This window comes from Lynx rufus, unplaced genomic scaffold (genome assembly GCF_022079265.1).
Source record: "Lynx rufus isolate CCGP_SWC_20201006 ecotype Redwood Valley unplaced genomic scaffold, mLynRuf1.p SCAF_2, whole genome shotgun sequence".
Taxonomy (NCBI): Eukaryota; Metazoa; Chordata; class Mammalia; order Carnivora; family Felidae; genus Lynx; species Lynx rufus.
In genome coordinates, this window is record NW_025814834.1 from 163,840,240 (window position 1) to 163,865,637 (window position 25,398).

Consider the following 25,398-nt stretch of genomic DNA (forward strand, 5'->3'; position numbering starts at 1 on the left):
CAGAGAGAGACAGAGCATGAACGGGGGAGGGGCAGAGAGAGAGGGAGACACAGAATCAGAAACAGGCTCCAGGCTCTGAGCCATCAGCCCAGAGCCCGACGCGGGGCTCGAACTCACGGACCGCGAGATCGTGACCTGGCTGAAGTCGGACGCTTAACCGACTGCGCCACCCAGGCGCCCCTAATGTTTATTTATTTAAAAAAATTTTTAATCTTTATTTATTTTTGAGAGAGAGAGAGACAGAGCATGAGCAGGGGAGGAGCAGAGAGAGAGGGAGACACAGAATCCTAAGCAGGCTCCAGGCTCTGAGCTGTCAGCACAGAACCCGACGTGGGGCTCGAACTCACAAACTGTGAGATCATGACCTGAGCCAAAGTTGAACCCTCAACCAACTGAGCCATCCAGGCACCCCAAGTGTTTATTTTTGAGAGAGAGAGAGAGAGAGAGAGAGAGAGAGAGAGAGAGAATGAGTGGGGGATGGTCAGAGAGAGAGGGAGACACAGAATGTGAAGCAGGCTCCAAGCTCTGAGCTGTCAGCACAGAGCCCAGTGTGGGGCTTGAACCCACAAACCATGAGATCATGACCTGAGCTGAAGTCAGACGTTTAAACAACTGAGCCACCCAGGTGCCCAACCTCTTTATAGATCTAACCATCATTTAAGGTCTGTTAGTTCTACAAGTATTTCTTAATTCTGTCTCTCCATCTTCACACCCATGGTCTAAATCTAGGCTTCCATCATTTCCCATCTTACTTACCCCAGTAACTGGTGTCCTGTGTCCGGTCTTGGGACCTCCAGTTATCCTCCACATTTTCTGTCACTGTGAAATTTTGTTAATGAAATGAAAATCTGTTCATGTTGTTTTCATTCTTAACATCCTTAATATTTTCCTATGGCCTTCAGGGTAAGGTTAAGAAAACTTAGCTTAGTCCAGAGAACTTTCTACAATCTAGTCTCTGCTGAGCCTCTGTTGTCTTCTTCCACATCAGCCTATTTTCCAGCAACGCTAAACTAAAATCCCATGCCTTTATGCTTTGCCCATGCTGTTCCTTCTGTGCTAGATATTCCCTTCTCTTCTCGATATGATTAACCATAACTCGGCTTTCATGAGTTTCAGCTCAAGTTTCACTTCTTGTAGGACATCTTAATGATAAAATAATTGTCTGTGCTTTAATTTGTTTGTTTATTTACCCATCTTCTTTGCATAGCCTAGGCAGGGAATATGTTTTTCATCTCCATGTCTGGTGTATGACATAGACTTGGCATTCAACAAGTCCTTGCTGGTGAAAGAAAGAACAGAAGGAAGATGTGCAACAATGAGCTATGAGTTTGAGCAAAAGCAATAATTCAAGATTATTCAAGGCCCAAACTGTCCATATGTTACTTAAGGCAGGCAGTTAGCCACACTTTCAGAATAACCATTCAGTGGTTGGCTTTCTAGGCACATAACTAGTTTAAATTTACACTTGGCATTGGCAGAGATTCTGTGGAGGTAACAGACAAAGCTGAGAAAGAGTGCCACAACCTTATCTCACTTGACAAAAATTTAAATGCAATCTTAGAAACTCAAGGAGAAATAACAAACTGCAATATTGCTCTCTAACTAGATCCAGCATTTCTTCAAAGGCAGAATAGTGCAAGCTTGTAGAGATAGCTCAGACTTTAAGGTTGGACAGTCCTAGATTTGAATCCTGACTTACACTAGGTAATTATGTGACCTTGGAGACTGTATATTTAATTTCCCTTAGCCTCAGTTTCATTATTTATAAATCAGGGTAAGTAACACCTACCTTGTAGGGTTGCTGCAAAGATTAGAGATGATACATGTGAGGCCGTTATTCCTAAGACCACTATAAATCCCCAGAGGTAAAATATGGCCCCAAGAAAGGCATTTACAGGATGCTTCAATTTTGAGTAAGTGGCCGGAATCTGGATCTGTTAGGAATTACATGTGTGCCAAAGCAACACATGATCGTAATAGGGCCCCAAGAAATTTTGCTACAAGCTCTTTGCAAATCTCCAACTGTCCTCTAAAAAGTTAACTTGAATTGCCATCAGTAGTTTGACAACTACACATATCAAATGTGGCTCAAAGATCTGGAAGCTGGGAATGTAGTGGTAGTAGGAAATTTGCCTAGTCCAAATTCTTCTAGGACTAGGAAAGTCAAGGTTTCAAACCAGGTGCTGAGTACTGATCTTCCCTTGATACTACTACCTCCTTTTCTATTTTCTAAGCAGTAGTTTGTTTTTGTGGATCTTATTTGGTTTCCCAAATGATGAAAGCCATGGCCTTCTCTCCTTCCTGATAACAAAGATACTTCATTGTTTATTTTCTTACTTGAAATCCTTCCGTTGCTTAGCTTCCACCTTAAAGACATTAGTTGAATGCCCAATTGGCTGCACTTATGATTGATGCTCATAGTTCTATCAGAATGTTTTTCACTATTAGTATGTACCCAGTGGGCTGCTACAATATTTTTTAAAGGGAGGTATAAGAAGAAGACAAAGTGTCTTGCTTTCCTTCCAAGTCTCACCATTTTTCATCTTTTGGAAGGCCAAAGGAATGCTTAGAGATATCCATTTTAAAAATAGCCATCATTTTGAAGATAACTCCTGGGATCACTGGTAACATGCACAGATTCCCATTTAATACACAGGAGCAGGGATAAAAAAGGAATCACTAATGAGATTATTCGCTGGCACACTAGTGAAGAAGGTGTGTTAGTTTCCTAGGCTTCCATAACAAAGAACCACTGACTGGGTGGCTTACACAACAGACATTTATTTCTTGCAGTTTTGGAGACTGAAAGACCAAGGAGTTGGTAGGGTTGGTTCCTTCTCTGAGCATCAGGGAGAATCTGTTCCATGCTACCCTCCCAGTTTCTGGTGGTTTGCTAACTATGTTTGGCATTCCCTGGCTTGTAGACATATCACCCCACATAGTGTGTGTCTTATATCCAATTTTCTCCTTTTTATAAGAACACCAGTCATAGTGTACCAGTCTATTCCAGTATGACCTCATGTTAACTAACTGCATCTGCAATGACCCTATTTTCAAATAAGATCACATTTTGATATACTGCGGGTTAGAACTGCAACATAGGAATTTGATTGGGGTAAAGGAGACAATTCAACCCATAACAGATATGTTGGTTGATTTAGAGAGGAGGCTACATGTAAACTCCAAAATAATAAGACCTAAAATGATGCAGCTTCTGTATGTAATGGGTTTAGGGACTGAATAAAAATCTCAATGATGCATGCCAGCCCTGGCTCCAGTTAGGAAAGACAATTCAAAAGTGATCATATTTCTGACATTAAAATACCTGGAAGTTTTTCCAGTAAATAAATAAACAATATAAAGCTCATAAACAAGTGTTGGAAAAGATATTTGTGTTGTTTGTAGCAGATTATAAATGACCCAATTAGACTAAAGTCAAATTGCTCTATGTTGGAAAGAGTAGGAGGTTGTAGGAATTCCTGTACATAAGTTATCAACTTAAGTTGATTTCACTGTTTTGAACAGTCAAGTTTCTTCCCTGGTAGTTTCCAAATAAAAGCAATATATTCACTTAGAGGTTGAAGGTTTAAGGAATGCTAGATGCTACCCATTTAAAAGAAGATAATGAAGGATTTGCAAAGTCATTTGAAGGAGGCATTCAAACAGCAATATGATGCTAGTAGTGAGCACTGAGGGTAATGGTAGTCCAGCCATTGCCTTCTTGAGTTAGATTTGGTTATTTGGAGATTTTTAATTACAATTTTGTGCTTGTACATGGATAAGCCTTCAAAACAACATAACAGGCATTTGCATCTGTTTTGTCTGCTAATTAAAGTCTCATCTTGGGGGTGCCTGAGTGGCTCAGTTGGTTAAGCATCCCAACTCTTGGTTTGGTTCAGGTCATGATCTCATGGTTTGTGAGATCAAGCCCCAAGACAGGCTCTGCGCTGATAGCATGGAGCCTGCTTGGGATTCTCTCTTTGCCTCTTCTCTCTCTCTCTCTCTTTCTAAATAAACATTAAAAAAAACCTCTTTAAAGTCTCATCTTGGGTTGAGGGTCAAATGCCTCTCTAGTCTTTTTAATGTCAACGTCCAACTGTTGACACCAGTTCATGTTGGAACTTTGGAGGCCTCTAAATGCTATTCATGATCACACAGAACATTGCCCAGCCTTTGCTTTTGATGCACATATTGTTACTCTGATCCTGAGCTACAGGTTGTGCCAATAAAATCCCATTGGCTGTACTTTTTAAAAAGAAAAATAGAGGTTCATGAGACATGTAATTATGTTCCTAGGAAGTGATGCAATTGTTTTTGGCAAAATAATGGAACTTTCAGCATAGTTCTAAAGTTCTCTTTGTATCAACATGCCTTGCTATGTTTTCAGTTGGGCGGGAGATTTGGCCAACAATCAGGTTCACAGCTGACTAAATCATTTTCTTGAAATGGTTCTCCATCAAAACCTAATTATAAATGCCTACAATTACCCAGGTATCTGTCCAAATACTAATGGTTGTAGGAAATAGAGGAACTGCATTGATACGTTCCATTTGACAACACCTGCCATGTACTTAATCTCACATTTCACATTTAAGACTCTGAAACTATAAAAGAAACTAGTCCTTCTTTAGGGTGGAGACAGCTGCCCAAACCTATAGATGTTCTCCTCCAAGATGAGGAAGGAAATCGCTACCAGAAGTAGCACAAAGAGCAAGGGTTTAGTTAAGACCAATCTTAGACTGGGCATTGGAAAATTCCTCTGTCTCTTAGATTTACATTAGAAACCTGGTCAGTTGTCTGAAACATAAATGTATAATTTTGTACAGGGATGAGATCAGTGGCCCTAAAATATATTTCTGTAACAATTCCAGTGGTGAATAAATGACAAAATCAAACGGAGCTAAAAGTCTTTCAAGCAGGATGTTCTGCTTCATGAACAAATGACCAATTTCTCATCATATTATCAGAAACGTTACAAAAAGTTTTTATATCTCTTACTTATGTCACTACTGGGGAAAGAGGACAAGGACAGGATAACTCCAAGTGCTTCCAATCTCTGCTGACAGAACAATAACAGACCATTCAGAGAAGGAAACTATCTCCACTTCATTTTAGAACTGTTGTCCTTAAAGATTTTTCTTTCTCTTCCTCCCTCCCTTCTTCCCTCCTTAAGGTGATCATACGATTTTTATCTTTTCATTTTGTCAGTGTGGTGTATTTCATTGATTGGCTTGCAGATATTAAACCCTCTTGCATCCCTAGAATAAATCTCACTTTTTCATGGTGTATGATTCTTTTAATGTACTGTTGCATTTGGTTTGCTAATATTTTGTTGAGGATTTTTGCGTCTATGTTAATCAGGGATATTGGCCTGCAATTTTCCTTTCTTCCTTCCATCTTTCCTTTCCTCTTTCTGTCTTCCTCTTTCTTTCTTTCTTTCTTTCTCTCCTTCTTTCAAATATTTATTAAATCAATAAAATCCACTTGATTGTGTGTTACTTGGGAATAAAAATTACAGAACTATATGATGCAAAAGGAAAGGAGAAGTAACATTTAAAAATTTTTCAATATATAAGTGATTTATACTCACTATCTCATATAATACTCACTGCTGTTCTATGAGATTGTTACTGTAAACTTCTATTTTAGAGATGAGAAGCTTGAGGCCCATCTCTAGAGTGGGGCTTAATTAACTCACCTTCCCAAGGTCTATAACTTTAGATGGTGGAATTAATATTCAAACCCAGGTTTGTTTGGCTACAAATCTTGTCTTTTCGCTGTAACCTTTAAGATGTTTCCAATGTTTAAAACAGTCTGCAAATAGATAAGATGTTAGAAATTATATTAGCTACCAGAAAACAACAATAGTTTCTTAGAAAAATGATGGGACATAAAAATGTAGCATCCTTCCCCATTTCCTTCTGTCTTTCTTCATGTAGGAGAAGATGAAAATGACCTGAAGCAGTGGGATTTTTTTTTTAGCTAGAACACATGGCTGTACAGGATACCTCAACTTAATTTCATATTCAAGAGTACATTTGTAGTTTTTTTTTGAACTCTCATTCTTTCCCCCCCCTTCTCTTTTAGTTATCTTATAAATGTAGAAAACATAATTTCATGTTACCATCTACTACTAAAAAGAGATATCTGCATTCTGTGATAGCATATGCTATTAAGATCAAGAGACAACATTGCATTTACTCCTCCAGAGGCAGAAAGCTGTGTTGGTGAAGGGAAAGAGGGGATTAGCCTGGAAATCAGAATTGCTAGTTTGGGTTACATCTTCCTCTACTCTCCATCTATGTGAACTTGGGAAATGACTGTAAAAGTTTAAGCTTCAGTTCATCATCTGTAACAAAGTTCTTTACACCCTTTTGCAGAATTGCTGTCAGGCTTAGTATGAAGACAGTACAGAGGCCCCTGTCCATTTCAAGAGTCATGCAAACACAGTGCTAGCACTGCTGGTCCTGAGCCCACAGAAGACCCTGCCAAACTATCGTACTTTTCCCAGCACACTCTGGACAGCTTCATGAAAGTCTTGTCTAAAGACTAACCAGGAAACCCACCCAGCTTAGTGGACCTAACAAGCTAGAGGCATCCTCTCTGTCGTCCTGGGTTCAGGTGAAAAGTTTCCCATTGCTGTTTTCCACCTAAGGCCAAAAATACTATGTTGGAGCTTTAGTCTTGTAACAAAAGTTAAGTCTTAGGGAAACGTGGTTACTTTAATGAATGATTTGACGAGTGGTGTGCATTGTTCCCTGGGAGCAGTTTGTGACAGAGGAGTTGGAGGAGGGCAGAGAGCATCAGGTACACAGAAAGGGACAAAAAGGTGCACTTGTGACTAGGGAGAAGCTTCCAGAGATAGGAGGGGAGTGAGGGGATAAATGGCCATTTTTCTGCCATTTTTGCTGTCTCTTCAGATTCAGTCGGAAGTACATGGGTATATATCCCTCTAGATTTTTAGTCTATTAACCACTACTCTTCTCAAGGATGCCTATTCTCATTTTAACCATCATCTATGGTTTGGCATCCTGCTAGGCACTTGACAAACCGTCATACCGCACTTACATGATTGTCGCTTTTTACAGCTGAGAAAAAAGAGGGGTCGGTGAGCAGGCAAAGTGCAAAGAATGATTAAAAACAGATTATCTGAATGCAGACTTCCTGACCGTCTGCCAACTATACTGCCTGTCAAACTTCCCTAATTTGGAGATTTGTATTTCCTTCACCTAAAGAATGTGAAGAAAACGAGGGCATACATTAGCAGCAGCAACAACAATAAAACCCAAAATCTTAGTTTCTTGAAACAACAAAAGTTTGTTTGCCCTCACCTAGCCTGTCTGTGGGGGGTTGGGTGTGGAGACCGGGCCTCAGGTCGTCTCCATCAGAGACTCGAGCTAACCGAGGCTCCCAACATGGCTGGGCCCGTGGTAGCAAAAGGCAGAGCCTTAGAGAGGCACCCACTCGCTTCTAGAGCAAGTAGCATGCTGAGCCAATTGAAGAGGAAAATAATCTCACCACATTCTGAGAAAAAGGAGAAATGGAAGTACTAGCAATCAGCACTAATATATCCCCCAGAGTCTCAACAGTAAGGACAGAAGAAAAACGAAGAAATTAAGTGCAGAAGTACTGAGTTTAGAAAGCAAAGTCCTTTTCGGCTCAATTTTTCAGACCAAGTGCTTATTTTAAACCTTTTTCTTGTGTTGACTTACTTGGCATGGTCGGAGATTTTCAGCAACCAGGGCCATTTTAAATATGGGGGGATACAGGCATATTTTTAGCAAAGATGAAAAAATGGGTTGGTCACTGAAATTACCCAGTTTAGACTTAACAGCATATGGTTCACAATTGCTACAAATTGCTGCTTTAGTCAATGGAAAAATTTTCATATACATGGTGTTAACACTGCACATCGCTGGAAGAAATGCAAAGTGTTTTGGTATTTTGTGCAGAACAACTATATCTGGAGAGCTTGTAGAACTTGGTGCCTTTTTTAGATGAAATGAAGTTATGGATTTGTGAACTAAAAATCTGTATGCTGTCCAGGTTATTAAAGCATATTTGAATTCAGAATCATCAGACTGGCAAAAGCTTCTACTTTTAGGATTCTGTAAACCTGCATTGACCTTGAATTAATAAAGCTAGGAAGTACGATGCATGGAAAGGACTTTAAGGAAGGCAGGGTTCATAACCCCCATCCTGAAGTTATTTCCTGTAAGACCCTTGGTTAATCTCCTAACTTTTTAGGTTATTTCTCATCTGCTAAAGTAGGGGATATTAAGAAGCCCATGTGGCAAGTACTGCTGTAAAATATATCTTACCTCCAAAATATGTCTCGATACTGTTCACTACGCTTCATCTTGAGTACTGCTATTCTAATCCACACAAAACTTGTCTCTCAGCAAGGTCACTACTTATGGCCTCCTAATGATTTTTCTTCTTCTCTCCCCAGCTTATTCATTTCTCAGTAGACATAGGTATCTTTCTCACCCCAGGACTTTTGTACGTGCTATTCCACTTTTTTTTCTCAATTTCCTGATATATAGTTCTGTTTCTTCCTTTGGTTACTGGCTTAAATACTTTTTCAAAGCTCTCTTTCTTATGCTTCCTATCTGTGGTAGTTTTCTCTTATTATTTTCTACCTTATCTAATTTGTTTCATTTACAGTGCCTATCCTAATTTGTAACTTGTTTTTGCTTCTTTGTTTACTTCTTTCTTTGTTTTCTGAATTAGAATATGAGTTTCACAAGAGCAGAGACTGGCTTGATCTTATCCATCCTTGTCTTTACCAAGCACAGAACATGGCACATTGCAGGTGCCAAAAAAATACTTTTGTGATGAGCCAAGGGGCTGTTGTGAAGAGTGAGATAATTCACTGCATCTTTAAGCACATAGGCGGTGCTCAGTAAATATCAGTATTCTGCTACTTTTCTTTACCAGGGCTGCCCAATCATCTTCAACTCTTCTCTACATCTCCCTGCTCAAGGTACACTGGTGTGATTCTCCATCACACAGAAATATCCAAGGAATCTAAACTAAAGGGCAAATTGTAGTGAAATAGAGTGAACGGAAGAGGCTACTCTTGGCTTTGATACATTTGTCTTTTCTATGTCTGTGTTTTTGTGAATTATGCATTGGCACCATTATTATGCATGACCTTTCCTATGTCAAATTTGGAGATTTATAATCAGCTAATAAACTTTCATTTCTTACTATGTCTTCCTATAGGCTATGGAGTATCTCTAAATTTGTCTTGAGCAAATGTGGTTTTGCAAAATTTTTTGACCATTTTATTGTGATTTTCTCTTATTATCTAAAAAATGAGCCTGGGTGGCTCAGTAGGTTAAGCATCTGACTTTGGCTCAGGTCATGATCTTACCACTTGTGTGTTCGAGCCCCGTGTCAGGCTCTGTGCTGACAGTTCAGAGGCTGGAGCCTGCTTTAGATTCTGTATCTTCCTCTCTCTGCCCCTCCCTTACTCACACTGTCTATCTCTCTGTCCTTCAAAAAAAATAACCACTAAAAGAATAAAAAATGTGTGGAAAATGAAAATACAAATATGCATAAACTAGTGGAAAAAAAGGGTGAAAATAAGACAAAGGTGAAAACAATTAAGCATGTAATGGATGGTTAACATTTAGTTGTTTGGGGCACACTGACATTAAATTAACTGTATCTTTATGAAAGAAAAGAATAAATTTTTTTTTATATATATGAAATTTATTGACAAATTGGTTTCCGTACAACACCCAGTGCTCATCCCAAAAGGTGCCCTCCTCAATACCCATCACCCACCCTCCCCTCCCTCCCACCCCCCATCAACCCTCAGTTTGTTCTCAGTTTTTAACAGTCTCTTATGCTTTGGCTCTCTCCCACTCTAACGTCCTTTTTTTTTTTTTTTTTTTTCCTTCCCCTCCCCCATGGGTTCCTGTTAAGTTTCTCAGGATCCACATAAGAGTGAAACCATATGGTATCTGTCTTTCTCTGTATGGCTTATTTCACTTAGCATTACACTCTCCAGTTCCATCCACGTTGCTACAAAAGGCCATATTTCATTTTTTCTCATTGCCACATAGTATTCCATTGTGTATATAAACCACAATTTCTTTATCCATTCATCAATTGATGGACATTTAGGCTCTTTCCATAATTTGGCTATTGTTGAGAGTGCTGCTATGAACATTGGGGTACAAGTGCCCCTATGCATCAGTACTCCTGTATCCCTTGGATAAATTCCTAGCAGTGCTATTGCTGGGTCATAGGGTAGGTCTATTTTTAATTTTCTGAGGAACCTCCACACTGCTTTCCAGAGCGGCTGCACCAATTTGCATTCCCACCAACAGTGCAAGAGGGTTCCCATTTCTCCACATCCTCTCCAGCATCTATAGTCTCCTGATTTGTTCATTTTGGCCACTCTGACTGGCGTGAGGTGATACCTGAGTGTGGTTTTGATTTGTATTTCCCTGATAAGGAGCGATGCTGAACATCTTTTCATGTGCCTGTTGGCCATCTGGATGTCTTCTTTAGAGAAGTGTCTATTCATGTTTTCTGCCCATTTCTTCACTGGGTTATTTGTTTTTCGGGTGTGGAGTTTGGTGAGCTCTTTATAGATTTTAGATACTAGCCCTTTGTCCGATATGTCATTTGCAAATATCTTTTCCCATTCCGTTGGTTGCCTTTTCGTTTTGTTGGTTGTTTCCTTTGCTGTGCAGAAGCTTTTTATTGAAAAGAATAAATTTAAAGAACAGCATGAAGTGCTAGAATTTATTATCCAGTATTATGTGTGAAAAGTTAGGCATAATTATCAAATTTATACCAGTTCCTCTCTGTGGAACAGAATTCCACTCTAAAATACATCTCTTGCATGTTTGACTTTCTTACGTGTTTTCAGTCTGATTTTGTCTGAAGTAGTGGCTCACTAATGGAGCATGCTCATTTCCCGCCTGGAAGAGGGACACTCCCTGAGTTTACTTACGAGGAACTTCTGAGTCAGTGAGGTGAAGAAACTAGTCCCACAAACCTGCCTCAGTCCTTCCTCATCAGTTGCCTGAATAATTTTAGAGTCTAGGTCTGCAGACAAAGAAACCAGTATTTATTTAAAAGTAACTCTTCATAGGGGTGCTTGGGTGGCTCGGTTGGTTAAGCGTCCAACTTTGGCTCAGGTCATGATCTCACGGTTCATGAGTTCGAGCCCCACATCAGGCTCTGTGCTGACACTTCAGAGCCTGGAGCCTGCTTCAGATTCTGTGTCTCCCTCTCTCTTGCCCCTCTTCCACTCATGTTCTGTCTCTCTCAAAAATAAAAATAAACATTAAAGAAAAAATAACTCTTCATAGTTTTGGACTAATATTCATTTATAAATGGTGGCCATTTTGTGATGGCAAATATTTACATTTCTAGATGCCCAAGAAGAAAGACCTTCGAGGCGTCTTTTGCTTTGTTTCTTCTTGGTTAATTAATTAATCTCTCCACAGGCTGCAGGGTGTTGATTTCAGTCTGTTTCTTTTTAAGAACAATGAACATCGACCTGGGAAGACCACACCTTATGTTTCTAAGGCAAGGCTACTTCAGTGAATCAGGTCCAGAAGAATTTTTCTGACTCTCCTACAACCCTGCTCTGCTCCTTAACTCTTGCCAAAGTATTCAGGAATATGCCTCTGCACTTCAACACACTCAGTCTTCAGATTTGGTTGTCCTGATGTCACTGAATTTGGCCATGTTCTTAATATTGCTCTTGATTTGCAGAATGGATTTTGGAGTTCTGCCCATATCTCCTAGCATTTAATCCCCAAAAAGCCTATCCTTATTTTTCCTTTATTACCCACTGAGCTAAAGGCAATTACCATCCTCACTGCACAAGCCTTATCTCAAATTCTCAGTAGCCATATGTGTATAGTGGTTACCTGATCGTACAGAATACTCTATTGAACAGCACTGCTCTGGAGTATCCATATCTTTACTAGCTTTCCCACCAGTATCTCTCAACAGATGACAAACGGATCAAAATATGAGCAGCCCAGGTTGGAATGCATCAATGACCACACAACTCAAGTCTTAGCACAAATGTCCTTGACGTTTTTCTCTTTTCAGTTAATGGTGCGTATCGTTGTTTTCCAAACTCTTTCACAAGGCTTGCAAAATCCATCATGACCTTTACCATTTGCTTAACTTAATCATTCCTTTCCCTTGAACTATACTCTTCTGAACTACTTTGTTTCTTGACTCCAATTTTAAACTTGCCATTTCTTGTCTGGAATATTCTTCCCTTCTCAACACTGTCTCAAGTATTCTCTGGTTTTGTGGGACACTTTAAAAGGAGATGCTCAATCACTTTGGACAACTTAGAGATGTGTGGCTAATTTAATGTTGCTTGACTATTAATAACATTCAACATCAGAAAGCAAATTAGAGCATAGGGAGAATGTGGAACTATATTTTGTACCTGGAAAATGATGAAATGCCAAACTTCTTAAGTGAAGAGTCTCAACCCTAGGGACTTAAACTGTTCCAAGTGTTTTGTAAGAAACAAACCTTTTGTATCTCTATTTGTAGGCGTGTGTGTGTGTGTGTGTGTGTGTGTGTAATTCACTCCCCATCGCTAAAAACTTTTCTCTTGACCTCTTTACCCCACACATGAAGAGACAACAGAGGAGCTCTGTGGATAAGGTGCAAACTATATTTGAATCTATTCCAATAGTTAACTCTAAGAAAATATTTTAATGCTAGCAGAGCCTTTGAGAAACATGCTCTAAACATCCTTGCTTATCGTTTGTGATCTCTATCTACAGGAAACATTTGGGAAGGAGAACCATCCACAGCAAGAGTAGGCTTGTCAGGAGCAACACATCAGACCCCTACCTGGTTAGGAGCATTTAACGATGAGGTCAAATTATAGTAAAGAATGCCAGAGAGTTGGAGTACTACCACTGAAGATACCCTCTAGTACTAAAATACATTATTACTAACATTTGAATGGATATCAAAAGTGAGCTTGCACCGCACCTACACTGTCTCTTCATTGTCTTTCCTCACAGTCTCTCTGTCTCCATGTTTAGGGTGCTGAAATTGAGGACAAAGGTCTCTGCAGGAAATATCTTCACTTTGTAACAGTAAACACAAGGGTCTTTTTCTGACATTTTTACCCAAGACTGGAGAATTTGCTCTGATGCACATCCCTCAGAATGATAAGAAAATGGAAACAAAATTTAGATTTTATTATATACCTATAGTTGCAATATCATCCTGAAAATGCAGAAACTATAACAAAGATTTCACAAATCCCATTAAATAGATCCCAGTTTGGCCATGATCAGAATATTCATCTTAATTTTCAGACACATGAACCATGAACTCATAATCTTAATTAAGCCAGGAATGTAGACGGACTTGAGAAATTATTCCCAATTCAAATGAAATGTTACTGATCATTTTTTCTCAGTTCTTGCAAGGTCTGCTCCATCTGTTTCTGATAATTAAAAAAAATCCTGTACAGGAATGAAGTACATAAAAAAATATCAGACATACTTGCTAAACTACTTGTATATGGAGTTATACCAGTTCCCAGTCTCAGTGATTAGATTATCTCTCTCCATTTTCTTTGAATATCAGAAAAATGAGTGTAAATTAGTGTGCAGCTATTTTCAAATTAATGGCAACATGTAAAGCTCAAAGATTCATGTTCAATTATGCAGGGAGTGCTGATTTTGTATACCAGCCATTACTGGATCCCCCAGGCAGTGAAGCGTGGTCCAGAGTCTGTCTCAGGCATTACAGGAAAACCCTACTATTCCATTACACTCACTATGTCTATAGCCCTGATGAAATCCATGATTGTGTTCTCTGGCACTTAACTTATGTTTTGATTACTATGAACATTTTATAAAAATATTTTGTTTCTTAGGATTTCTAAGCAGAAACAATCACCCATCCTATCAAAACAAAACAAGCCATAGCATGTGTAAATATAAATTTTTAGAACATGTATACACAGATAAATAAACAAGAGTGTATGGAGTGTAACTGTTTCTAAATGATATCATGCTGCTTATTTTTGTTGCAAATTCTCAACAATGATGTAAGCAATGCATGACACATCAGCTGTCATGAGTCCCAGCAATGCAACCTGAAGTTCAACAATCCCAGTCTACAGCAGTGTGAGACACTGAGTTCGGGTATTGCCTAATGCAGAAGTTAACTTGAGTTCTTTTTCTAAACATGTGAATCTCTTTTTTACTTTCAGAAGGTGAGAAAAAATAGATTTCTTGAGCATCTACTTTAGCTTAAACACAGTGTTAGATATATCTACATATGATATCATGGTTAATTCTAACAAAAGCCCTGAGAATAAAAATGGTTATCCCCATTTTCACCAATGAGGAAACTAAGTCATACAGCAGATAATTGACTTTCCCAAGAACATACTACCGAGGCAATGAAGCAAACCCAGGTCTGAGGCCCTGGGATTTATTCTTTTTCTAATTTATCTTGCTACTTCTGGTCACTGAAATCCTTCTTAGGTAGTTATATTTGCAATGATATAAACCTCTCAAGGACACACAGGGGCAAATCAATGAATGAAAGTAAAATGTAGGAGGGGCTGAAACCTAAGACCTGTGACCACTCACACCTGATTCCTGAAGCAAAAATAGTCAGGACCCTAGCCAAGTGCGCTGGGACTCAGGTCTGGGCCTCAGTCCTATTGGAGTAGGAAAGTCAAAAGGGAAAACTAAACTAGAAGTCTAAGTGTGTGAACTACGTCAGTAGAGTGGACTGCTGGCCAAGTCTCTGTGAGCACCCCAACCCCATACAACAGGAAATGTGACTTTCAAAGGGCCACTATACGTTTTCTTCATGCACTTCCATAAGTCAAGGACTTTATTTATTTATTTATTTATTTATTTATTTATTTATTTAATGTTTTATTTATTTTTGAGAGAGAGAGAATGCAAGTGGGGGAGGGACAGACAGAAGGGTGAACAGAAGATCTGAAGCAGACTATGCACTGAGAGCAGCAAACCCTATGTGGGGCTTGAACTCACCAAGTGCAAGATCGTGACCCAAAGTCAGACGCTCAACCAACTGAGCCACCCAGGCACCCCAAAAGTCAAGGACTTTAAAAGATAAAGATAGTTTTTCTTTGAAGAAGGAATTCCTGCTTTGTGATTTGTTTCTTTTTAATTTAACATGAAGAAAATAACAGCAATACTTAGCTGGATCTGTTCAGTATACGGGAGTGTAAATTCTTTGTAAAAAACAACGTTTTTATGCCAAATCAAGTCAGATTAGATTGTATAAGATCTGTTGTCCCATGACTGCAAGTCCTTGGAAAGCATCCCAATTTAGTCTATTAGAGTCACTCTCTCTGGTTTTCATATGCACAGACACACACTGGTGGGTAGGGACGCAGTCTGAATTTGAGAGCAGGTGTTCTGTCCTAAAGGCCACATCCCACGCTAGGAGCAAAACCTCTCATGTGCTGCTTTTCACAAAACTGCAAAGCTGTAAGGAAAACATGAAGTGAAGCATCTGCAGCAGGGTATTAGGGTGTATTTTCTTTTTTTAATATTTATTTTTGATAGAGAGAGAGAAACAGAGCATAAGCAGGGGAAGGGCAGAGAAAGAGGGAGACACAGAACTTGAAGCAGGCTCCAGGCTCCGAGCTGTCAACACAGAGTCAGAAGAATGGCTCAAACTCACAAAACATGAGATCATGATCTGAGCTGAAGTCCCACGCTTAACCACTTAAACGACTGAGCCACCCAGGCTCCCGAGGGTGCATTTTCTAAGATCAGCTTTTGTGTCTCATTGTTATCAGCTTCTTCAAGTTAGAAGGGGCCACGTTTGATTTGTTTTTCTGCTTAGAAAATATAAAAATTATATAGTAGAGAGATGTAATAGATAGTAGGGAAATTAAGCAAAGACTTTGAGGTCAGTCACCCCTGGTTTGAATATAATCTCAACCACTCTCTAAATTTGTGTTTTTTAAGCTCTCTGAGTTTTGGGGTTTTCACCTGCAAAAGTACCTCAAAGAGTTAATGTAAAGGATAAATGAAAAAAAAAAAAGAGGTTAGAGAGGGAGAGAGCCAAAGCATAAGAGACTCTTAAAAACTGAGAACAAACTAAAGGTAGATGAGGGCGGGAGGGAGCGGAGGGTGGTGATGGGTATTGAGGAACTGGGTGTTGTATGGAAACCAATTTGACAATAAATTTGATATTAAAAAAAAAGGATAAATGAGATAAAGCACCAGGTAGACAGTTAGTACTAAAAAATAATTACCTGTTAATATTCTAGGGGTATCTTTATAGTTGTAGACATTTTAATATTAATCGATATGCTACGCACAGTGTTAGTTCCCTTATATACATTATCTGTAATTTGTATAACAGCCATGGCCCCAAACCGTGACTAGATAGATGTTTCTCATTACACTCTGTTAAATGGATTCGAGAGAGAAGAGTGTAGAGACTTGGAGATGCATCACGAGGCTATTAGACTGGTTCAGATCAGGAGTTCTCACAAAGCTGGTGGTAGTGAGATGGAAAGGGGTAACTACTTAGGATTCAGCATTTGGAGAACAAACACAAATGGTTTGTTGTGATGGCAAGGAATAACAAGGACTTAAATAGTCACCCTTCTTACTTAATGTAACTAAAATCCACTGATGATAGAGCACTGATTTGGCAGAATATTCAAATGAAGAGGTAAGGCTATAAAAAGACACCCCCAAAATGACATGCTAGGTACCATTTGTCTTCTTAATTCAGTACCAGCAGTTATTTTTTCTAGCATCTACTGTATTTCAAATACAGGGCTAGGCATTTGGTGCTACATAATAAAACTTGGTGTACATAATAAAACTTCACCAACTCAAAGAAGTGCAAGGAAGTTATATTCATACTGGATGCTTTGGTTGTAAATAACAACAACAAAAAAAACCCTCAAACTGACTTTAAAAAAGAACAATTTATTGGTGAAATAACTTAAGAGTCTAGGATCTTGATGCCTAGATGACATTTGGAGAATCTGGGTTTTTCTGGTTTTGTTCTTTGCCTTCTCCTGCACTGGTTTTATTCTCAGGAATGTTCTCTTTTCATGCAGGCAAGATGAACAGGAAAAGCTACAGGCTATCATCCTTACTAGTTAGGCAACCTTAGTAGAAAAAAATTCTTCAGCTCCTCACAACTTCTTAGTTCTAGCAAATGGAGATATTAGCCCAGTTTGGATCGTGTTTCCCTTCTTGAACTAATTATTATGGCCTGGGGTTGGCCCTAATGAACCTTATGTGCTAGAATAAAGGGAAGTCACTCTAAATAGGATGGTTTAAGTGTTACTACCCAAATCCAGGAAGAATGAATTGGGTGATCAAAAATTACAAATGTTAACTATGCTATCTAGTTGATTGAAGCAAGGGACCCTTTTGTTGCAAATAACAGAAGTCAATCTCAAAGTGGCTTAAATCAAAATGGAATTTGTTTTAAAATCTCATGGAATCCAAGAGCAAAGAGTGTAATAGGACTTCCCAAGGAACTGAAATGAAGAAATAAAATTAATTGGCATTACAGCTGCTTCTCCCATTTCTCTGTCTCTCTCTCAACCCTTCTCTCTCTCCTTCTCTCTGTCTTTCTGTCATTCTCTCTTTGTGGTCATGTGTTAGTCTTTTTTTTTCCTATACAACTTCTGTATTTGGGATATATCTCATTCTTCAGTCAAATGTCTGTTTCTCAATGCACATGACTATCTCACAGTTCTGGAGTTTTATATCTCTTTGGTTTCAACCACTCAAAAGAGACCAAGATTACCTTCTCTCATTCTCAATTCAACATGTACGAATCAAACTGTATTACTCAGACTTGGAACAGGTGACCACTCTGGTCCAACCAAGTGAGGCACACAGCCTGGATTAAGCCCACCTCTGCATAAAGGGGTAGTTCTTGGAAAATAGAGGCTATTGTAATGTGGATAAAATACTAAAAGCAGTTCACTACAACAACTACACCAACTTTCCTGAAAGATCTTGTTCTTGTTCTAAAACTCATCTTCATCTTCCGGACCTTAGTAAATATACAAAGTGATACCAACATAACAATATTAAAAAATGGCAAGGCAGAGTCTTCAATAATGAAATCCTGTATCAAAATCAATGCCGCATGTTTGGCAGCCTGGCCAGGCATGTCAGGAGGATACGCAGCAAGCGAAAACCCCAACGACTACTTATTTACTTACTTACTGGTAAGCTGCAAGTTGTGGAGAAAAAAAGTAATCCATTCTAAAGAACGATTATCCACTTCCCACAGTAGTTTTCCAACATATCATCAGGGGGCAGTGAAGCAGATAAATAAGGCAAAGTTCCTTCCTTCAAAGATTCACAGAGACTTAGGGAGACAGACAAGTAAACCAATGACTTAAAAATAGCTATGATAATTGGGGTGCCTGGGTGTCTCAGTCGGTTGAGCGTCCAGCTTCAGCTCAGGTCATGGTCTCACGGTTTGTGAGTTCGAGCCCTGCATCGGGCTCTGTCCTGACAGCTATGAGCCTGGAGCCTGTTTCGGATTCTGTGTCTCCCTCTCTCTGCTCCTCCCCCACTCATGCTTCGTCTCTCTCTCTCTCTCTCTCTCTCTCTCTCTCTCAAAAATAAATAAACACTAAAAAAAATTTTTTTTAAAAAGCTACGATAAGTGCTAAAAAGGTGGGCATCTCAGAATGCTCCCGAATTTCAGAGGGACAAACATCCTGCTACAAGGAGTGTATACTAGTTTATTAGGGCCTGCCCTAACAAGATACCACAGAATGGATGGTTTAAACAACAGAAATTTAGTTTTTCACGGTTCTGGAAGCCAGACTTCCAGGATCAAGGTGTTGGCAACTTTGCTTTTTCCTGTGTCCTCTCTCCTTGGCTTGCAGACAGCTACCTTCTTGTTGTGTCCTCATATGGTCTTTTCTAAGTATGAATGTCTCTCTGTGTGTCCTCTTAAGTACACCAGTCAGATTGGGCTCACCCTAAAGACCTCATTTAACCTTAATGACTTCTGTAAAGTTCCTGTCTCCAAATACAGTCACATTCTGAGGTATTGGGGGTTAGGGCTGCAACTTCTGAATTTAGGGGAGGGCAAATACAGTTCAGTCCACAACAGAGAGAAAGAAAAACTTTCTTTCTTTCTCTTTCTCTGCAGAGGAGCATTGTCTGCTTCAGTCTTAAAGCATAAGGCAGGAAAGGTATAACCCTGCAGGAGCAAAGGTATAAAAGCAAGAGTGAGCATGACTTATCTATGGAATTTTAAGTAATTTGGTATAGGTAAAACTTAGGATACATATGAGAAGTTGGAAATCGGTATAAAAGATAAAGTTGTATACACAATTAGGGATGGAATTATATTTATAATATAATTTATAATAAATATATTTTTTATTTATATTGGAGTGTATTACATGGAGGTGGGTTAAACTATGGTAACAAATATGCCTCAAAATGTAATAGCTCAAACACAACAAAAGTTCATTTCTAACTCTAATAACAGTCCAGTGTGGATGTTACAGATCCACTAGGAGTTCTTTTTTACACAGTGCTTCAGGGACCTGATTCCTTTTGTGTTAAGGCTCTCAACTGTGTGTCAAGATTGGGGTTCTATGTCCAGCTAGTAGCTTTCCCTTTAAGGTCTGAATTGCCAAGTAGCACACTTTACTTTTGCCTTTGTTGAGAACTAGTCATATGACCTCTTCTGGTTGCTGGGTTATGGAACTTATAATATCATAAGGGAGGCCTTCGTGGATATAATTCAATTATGGAAAGCATTTTGTACAGAGGAACTCTATCAATCTTGTAAGTCATACTAAAGAATCTGGGTTTTAGGTTCTCTGCTCCTCCCCATTCAGCAGACAGCTGCATCTTCTGATGCAGTGTCAGCCGTGTCCCTGAGACACGATGGCGGAGGTGAGAAAAATATGGATTTGGCTGTACTGGGCGCCTGGTCAACAGGGCTGCTTTTAACTCTGGCAAAGTAGATATTGTCACCATCAGTGATCCCTTCATCAACCCAATTACTTGGAATACATGTTCCAGTATGATTCTACCCATGGTAAATTCCACAGCACAGTCAAGGCTGAGAATGGGAAACTTGTCTTCAATGGAAAGTTCATCTCCATCTTCCAGGAATGAGATCCCACCAACATCAAATGAGATGATGCTGGTGCTGAGTATGTTGTGGAGTCCAGTGGGGTCTTTGTCACCATGGATAAAGCTTAGGCTCACTTGAAGGGTGGGCCAAGGGAGTCATCATCTCTGCCCCTTCTGCTGATGCCCTCATGTTTGTGATGGGAGTGAATGATGAGAAGTATGACAACTCCCTCAAGATTGTCAGCAATGCCTCCTGTACCACCAACTGCTTGGCCACTATGTCCAAAGTCATCCATGACAACTTCAGCATCACGGAGGGACTCATGACCACAGTCCATGCCATCACTGCCACCCAGAAGACAATGGATGACTCCTCTGGAAAGCAGTGGCATGATGACCAAGGGGCTGCCCAGAACATCATTCCTACTTCTACTGGTGCCACCAAGGCTGTAGGCAAGGTTATCCCTGAATTGAATAGGAAGTTCATTGGCATGGCCTTCAGTGTCCTTGTCCCCAACATGTCAATCATGGATCTGACCTGCCACCTAGAGAAAACTGCCAAATATGATGACATCAAGGTGGTGAAGTAGGCATTAGAGGGTCTCTCAAGGGCATTCCAGGCTCTACTGAGGACCAAGTTGTTTCCTTCAACTTTAACAGTGGCACTCATTCTTCCATCTTCAATGCTGGGGTTGGCATTGTTCTCAATGACACTCTGTCAAGCTCATTTCCTGGTATGACAATGAATCTGGCTACAGCAATCAGGTGATGGGCTGTATGGTCCACACAGCCTCCAAGGAGTAAGAGCCCCCTGGATCACCAGCCAAGGCCAGAACAAGAGGAAAAGAGAGGCCCTCAGCTGTTGAGGAATTCTTGCCCCAACTCATCCACCAACACACTGAGAATCTCCTGACATCCACAGTTTCCAACCCAGACACCCTGAGGAAGGAAAGGGGCTTGGGAAGTCCTACCTTGTCATGTCCCATTAATAAACTATATTGAACCTAGGCCAAAAAAAAAAAAAAAAAAGGAATCTGAGAAAAGAAGGCATGACTGGGAATTTTAAAGCAGAAATAACATGACTGAATTTTCATTTTTTTCAAGTTTTTAAATTTTCATTTTAAAATGTAATGCCGGTAGCACTATAATGAAAGGACTCATGGGGCAATATGAGAAACAGATATAATATTAAGGAGGCTCTTTTGGTAATTCTGGAAAGTGGTCCTAAATTAAGTAGTGCTGGCAAGAGTGGAAAAGATGGGTCAGATTCCAGTGATATTTCGGAAATAGATTCATCATGAATCCTGACTGATTTCTTATGAGGAGAGAAGAGGAAGAAAATTCTAGGTATCTCATGATTTCTGGCTTGGGTGAATGATGAAATTTTGGTAACATTAAACAAGGAGGAATGGGTGGAGGAAAGCCTCAGTCTGAAACATACTGATTTTGAGACTTCTGTAGGATATCCAAATGGCAGTATCCAGTGAGTTATTGTATACATAAATTAATTTTTTCAGGAGAGAATCTTAGGCTTAAAATAGATTTTATAGTTATTACAGTAATGATGAGAGGTAGGTGAAATCACATATAAATGGAGTCATCCATAGTAATCATAGATTTATGCAATGACACAAGAATGTTGATTTTCAACTTCCACTTTAAAGGAAAAATGGGTTTAGGTAAAAAAAAAAGTTTAAATAATGCCAAGTTATGAAAGTAGTAGGTTGTCTCTTTTATAAGTAGTTAATGGCAAAAAGAAAATAAAAAGTTCCTGCCAAGTATCAGAGATTCATATACAAGAAATTATCATAAAACAGAAAATCATTACAAGTAAGAGGGGTTTTCTGAACTTGAGAAGTCTTTCTGCAGGAGTACTGCCATTATTATATGTACATTCAATGAAGTACACATTTAATTAATAACCCTATGTTCTTGCAAGTATCCATCAAGTATGTTGATAAAACAAGAGGTGGCCAATTTTATCCTTCCTGGTAAATAACCAGCTCCCTTCTGGAAACTCTGAATCATTTATATTTATATTTTCTGTTCACTTAAGGGTAGTCCCAATGTAATTACTAGCGGATTAAAAATGATCATGTGACTCCTGGGTAAGAAATCTGAATCAAAGACCCCAATGAAACATCCTATTAGGTGATTGTTAAAAAATGCAAAATAAACACCTAAATAATAACCAGATGTCAGAAAATGCTTGGAATTCCTCCTTTTTCTACTTTTTAAAAAGTTTATTTAAAAAAATTTTTTTTGAAAGAGAGAGAGAAAGAATCCCAAGCAGGCTCCATCCTGTCAGCACAGAGCCCCGATGCTGGGCTTAAACTCACAAACTGTGAGATCATGACCCTGAGCCAAAATCAAGAGTCTGACACTTAACTGACTGAGCCACCCAGGCACCCCCAGAAAATGCTTGAAATTTCTTTAGATGATTATTACTAAATTCAGGAAATGAGCATGTAAAATGTTTTTAAAATATGGCATCATCATGGAGTACTTCCCAAAATACTGATATTTCCTTTCAGTTAGGATCATTAGGGTAAATTTTGTAAATCATCACCATAATTTTAGTAAGGGTCACTTACAAATTGTACTTGAGTTAACTGTACTGAAAAACTCCAGAGTAATTTGACCTTTGCCCTGCCTAATCTTGGTGCTCAGGCTCAAATGTGATGTTTGGGCACGGACTCTCACATTTGATGTGTTATCTTTTCATCTTCTTCTGAGGTCTGATTTCTATTTTAACTTCTACATCACAAAGAGTTTTAAAGAAGCTTTTTGCTAAAATGCCTTAAGGTCTTCCCCTATTCTCTTTAAAAAAGAGGAGGGGTAAATAGTATTTCAAAGTAGATATCTGTAATCCAGACTGTAGAGCCTTTTAGCTACAGAATTTAAGTTTGGCTCCAAAATGTCATCTTTTACCTCCAAGTTAAAAGCTGATACTTTGAATAAGAGTTAAACTCTTACCTGCTTTTGAGAAGATGAAATTATAGAACTAACCTGCTATTCTTTGGGATAATATAAAAGTGAAATACACTTGACATCAAAACTAGCCAATTGATTTAAATGATGTGTAAATATAATAAACAATGATTAACTTTTAAGTCTTTATAGGTGCCCTTCATTTTCAGGTTTTATATTTAATTAACCATGTAAAATAATGAAGAAACACCATGGATTACTTTAGTAGACATAGATAATCACTAAGCTGTCTAAATAGGTTTTTTTGGGAGGTGTAGGGGGGTGGCCAACTTCAAATTGGACTGAAGATACCTAAAAGGCAATCTCAAATACATTCACATTTGCAAGATCCTCTTCACCTAATTATTCCTTTTGATGTTCTCCAGCAATTTAACTGATCCCTTTTGCACAGCATACTCGTTATGGATTACATAGCTTAAATTGACATCCAAATGCTATAAGGACTTCCAAGTCTGTGCTATTCAGACTTCCCACCTTTATAGCCAGTGTCTGGCTGGACATCACATTTAACTGAACTTCACTCAGGACCTGCTTCCCAAAGCCTGCTTCTTCCCCGGGGCTCTAGGCTCTGGCCATCAACCCTGGAATTATCCTGGATGACCTGCCCCTCCTGTCATTATAGTCACATGTGTCAATTCTGCCTCTATGTAATGTCCTTGAATCTGTCCATTTGTCTCTTTCCCCAGTTCAGCTAAATTAGTTCCAGCACTCTTATCTGATGGCTTACTCTAATGCTTTCCTATTGCCCCCAGCCTTGTTTCTCCCACCAACCCTCAGCTTCCCTCACCAAATCTATTCACTGTGTAGCCAGAGTGACCTCTCCTCCACATCAGTTCCCCACACTGCAGCCAGAGAAATATTTCTAAGGCATAGAAATAACCTTGGCACTTTTCTGATTTGAAGTTTTGAGAATTTCTTATTTCTCCCAGAATAAATTCCAAACTTATTAACACCACATATATGGTCCTTAATAATTGGGGCCCTTTATAACTCTATTCTATTATTTATTTAGTTCCTAAATGTACCATGCCCCTCTAATAGTCTGAGAGAGAGAGAGAAAATCCCAAGCAGGCTCCCAGCCGTCAGCCCAGAACCTGATGCGGTCTCAAACCCACGAACTGTGAGATCATGACCTGCCTGAGCCAAATCAAGAGTCAAAAGCTTAACTGACTGGGTTACCCAGGTGCCCCAATAGAACCTGGAATTTTGCCTTAATAGGAGAATCTGTCTGAATTGATCCAACTGATTTTTCAATTTCATGCATGACAATTCAGTATAAAAGTTTTATCTTTAACACATTCCTTTCTTTTTTTTTCCCTTTCAACCCTGAGCCTCCCCTTGGTTTCGGTGTCAGTTGGGTTACCCGGTTAACCACCAGCCCACTTTCATCAGAGAATCTGGTATATAGTGAATAAGATCCCTCTATTAAACTACTTGAGGTTAGGGGTGCCTGGGTGGCTCAGTTGACTCTTGATTTTGGCTCAGGTCATGATCTCCTGGTGATGAGATGAGGCTCTGCCTGGGGCCCAAGTCTGTGTAGGCTCCTTGTGGGGCTCCATGCTGAGTATGGAGTCTGCTTAAGGTTCTCTCTTAAGCCCCTCCCCTGTTCATGTGTGTGCTCTCTCTCTCAAAAACAAAAAAATACCATCTGAGGTTTAAAAAAATGATAATAATTTAGGCTAAAATCATGCCAATGACAGAATGATGTATTTTTTGTTGTTTCTGCTTATAGTAATAGCTGAGCAGAAAGAGTAGATAAAAAGAAATGAGAAATGCCCCTCTTACTCTAAATTAGACTACCTACATGAAAATTAGAGGTGGGAATTAAGAAATATGTAGATTTTCTTGTGTATTATAAATATGTGCCAACAAAAGTACATCTCTGATGTCACCTACAGTGAGAAATGTCTGAAATTAACTCCAATAGTCTCTTATTAATCCATTCTGTCTTTAATGTGCTTTCTTCCAATGTTTTCGTTCTTTTTCTCAAATTTACTAGATGCTTTCTTACACTTGACTTTAGGATCAAGGCATCTTGGTGGGCTCACTATAGACATAGTCTTCTCCCTTTACATCTGGTTTAAAATATAAACCATATGTAACATCAATGATATTTACAAGGTGGTTATGTTTAGATTTGGTGATTAGCAAGTATCTTAAAAAGTGGAGAAAAGAAAGTTGAGAGCTGGTAGGTCAGAGGAGGTCAATTTGAGGAAGCAATTATTATGACATCTGACATTATGGCTTGTAATAAGCTTGGCCATCTGTTTCTTATAGAAGTTTTATTGTTTCTGTT

The 25,398-nt window shown here is 39.1% G+C and overlaps 1 protein-coding gene and 1 pseudogene across 8 annotated transcripts in view; both read left to right on the forward strand.

Moving 5' to 3' along the window:
* The window catches only part of PTGER3 (prostaglandin E receptor 3), a 181,463-nt gene that overhangs the window by 84,024 nt on the left and 72,041 nt on the right, over positions 1–25,398 (forward strand). The gene's annotated exons all lie outside the window — the stretch shown is intronic.
* On the forward strand, positions 18,148–20,915 carry LOC124515750 (glyceraldehyde-3-phosphate dehydrogenase-like; annotated as a pseudogene).